This window comes from Sinocyclocheilus grahami, unplaced genomic scaffold, assembly GCF_001515645.1.
Source record: "Sinocyclocheilus grahami isolate Dianchi unplaced genomic scaffold, SAMN03320097.WGS_v1.1 scaffold973.1, whole genome shotgun sequence".
In the NCBI taxonomy this organism is placed as follows: Eukaryota; Metazoa; Chordata; class Actinopteri; order Cypriniformes; family Cyprinidae; genus Sinocyclocheilus; species Sinocyclocheilus grahami.
Window position 1 is genome coordinate 1 of NW_015506152.1, and position 2,576 is coordinate 2,576.

Sequence of the window (2,576 nt, forward strand, 5' to 3'; positions counted from 1 at the left end):
TAACACTACAAAACTTCAGAATAGTGCATGAGTATATACTTTGGGACCTTATTTTTTTTAAAGTACTAGGTTGTATACAACACATTCTGTGCAGTATTCAGTAATCTAGAAACCCACTGTAACCCAACTGTTTCTAAAATAGTAAGCAATAAACAGCATACTGCGCAATACTCAGTACGTAGCGAGACAGCACGACATTCAGGACGCAGTCGCTGTACCGCGAGCCCTCCAGTGGCTGCGTGAGAAACCCCGTGCAACCGGAAGCGGAAAAAAACTCCCGCGGCATGAGTTTCGCCGCCATTTTGCATCAGAGCTGTTGAAAAGAGTGAGATAGCAGACACACGGCGGGGTTTGGCCACTTTATCCTCTCTCAGTACATTTCCCTCTGGATTTATATACCCAACATAATCCAAGCTATTAACTGACAGGTATGAGAACGCTCTCTTGAGGTTTCCGCGGTGTTCGCGGTGAGGCGATGCTTCTGTGGCTTTCGTTAGCGAGACCGGCTTCTGTGGCGGCGCAGCTCACCTCAGATCACATTCTCAAACATTTAGGCGTAATTCACGGAGTATTGTTGGCTTTCTGTGCGCGTACACTGTTGGAGTAGTGCGGTGAAGTCATGGCTGTGGTTTGCTGGCGGATCAAACACACACACGTTATCAAACAAACCTAACACGACCACGACTAAAGCTTGCGGCGGAAGTGTTCGTGTGTTGTGTTTAAAGTGGATAAGGTGTCAGGTGCTGCTGAAAGGCTCCGCTGAGGTGCAGAGAGCAGGCTTTATCAGCGCGCGGAGTGTCCACGTAGCTCGTGTGTTGTGGCCTAGCGAGTGTGCTCTAGTCATTCAGCAACAAAGAGACACAGCCCGACGAGAAGGCGGCGTTTTATCCACTCTGGCTGCCGTTTGAAGCGGAATGTAAACGTTTGTCGACGAATAAGCGCGTTAAATCTGTCGTACATCAACCGCTTCGATCACATTATTGAATGAAGTGATTAACTGTCGAGTCGGGGGTTGCTAGATCGCACTGGTTTTGAGACAGAAATGGCCGTTTGGGCTGTAGACGGGCAGAATCCGTTAGCGCTCGCGCAGCGGGAGCCGCTCTTCCGGCGGAACACGTGGAAGTCCGAGTGATGAAATGCGCTAACGTGTAGCACGATGCTATTGTCTTCATACATTGAGAATAATAGGCTGCAATAGTGTAAATACGGTGTTAAAGCCATATTTGTTCATATGACCATGCGTTTCGATCAGAGTGCTGATGAACTGGCTGAGCAGTGATTTCTGTATGATTGAGTTGTAGCAATTCAGAGTATATTGTTAATGTGAATAAATGCTACACCAATTAATAACAAGTACTTTATTTGACTCTAGCACTCTCTATTCTAAATCTATTTGGTTTATATTTAAAGGCTCTAGCACTAGCTTTCGCTGTTGTTTTTCTATTTTATCTACTTGTTTGTATGCAGTCATTGGTTTTTGAATAAGTCTGTCTTCTATATGAAGAAATTTATATAATTTTTACTAGTGGGTGCAGGACGCTATAGTTCATTTATGGGAGTGAGGATAGCAAAATAAAGTAAACTGTGAGATATTATACCCACAAATTCTTCATACAGTGGACTACCAGTAAAACTGATTAAAAGTGTGGGGGAAAAATATTCAGACACTTTGACCTGAGCATGTTTTGCTGAAGTGTTTTTATTTAATTGCTAATGCGACCTTTTTACACCACAGACTGAACTAATTAAGCATCGCTTGGTAATTGGTTAACATAATCGTCTAATTCTTTACAGAGCTTTCTATCAAAGTTATCTGACGTTCTGACACGGTTTAGTTCTTGTCATATTTTATCACCATTTTTTAAACCATAGCGAATAAACTGATAATGTGAGAAATGCTGAAGGTGTCTGAATGCATTTATATGTGAACCTAGCTATGTGTACTGCATAGGGCTGCACGATAAATCGAAATGAGATGGCGATTCGAAAGAAGCTGTGATTGTCGTGCGTATCTTTCAGTGAAGCACGGTTCTGTGATCAACAGTAAATCTCCATCTGAAGGCCAGAGAAACTCCAAATACGCCTCGCAGAAGAAACCCAGTAAATGGCTATCGCTGCGGCTGAATAAACAGAAGATTCAACTGCTTTCATTGATTCAACATAACTAATAAACACACGACTACGGCAATATACGGTTTATCGGAGTTCTTATTATTATAATTTTCATTCAAATAAAGTATATTTATAATGCAATGCCTTTATCACTGCTTAAATACTATGAAATATGTAGCGTGCCTTATTCTGTGTAAGAAGCCACATCTCACAGAAGGATTTATTTCAAACACTCGACTGACGTTATGAGTTTGGAGTAAAAACATGTTATTAAATGTGGTATTTTCACATGCTTTCAGAATTACACAAAGCCGTAGTTCACTGAGAAGCTACGCAAACAGCTGTCATTATCGCAAATGATTTCTTCGATTTCAGAATCGCACAATAAAGTCGAAAATGTTTTTTTTTTTTTGCGCGTAACTGTCAGTGAACTACGGCTCTGTGTAGTAAATGCTGCTCCATCT

General features: G+C 41.8%; 1 protein-coding gene across 1 annotated transcript in view; it reads left to right on the top strand.

Annotated features, from left to right (window-relative positions):
* Positions 1–257: 257 nt before the first annotated feature.
* Positions 258–2,576, top strand: part of LOC107564998 (heterogeneous nuclear ribonucleoprotein Q-like) — a 17,025-nt gene continuing 14,706 nt past the window's right edge. Inside the window, exon 1 of the mRNA XM_016250183.1 lies at positions 258–428. The gene's annotated coding sequence lies outside the window, so the exon portion shown is untranslated. The remainder of the gene's footprint in view (positions 429–2,576) is intronic.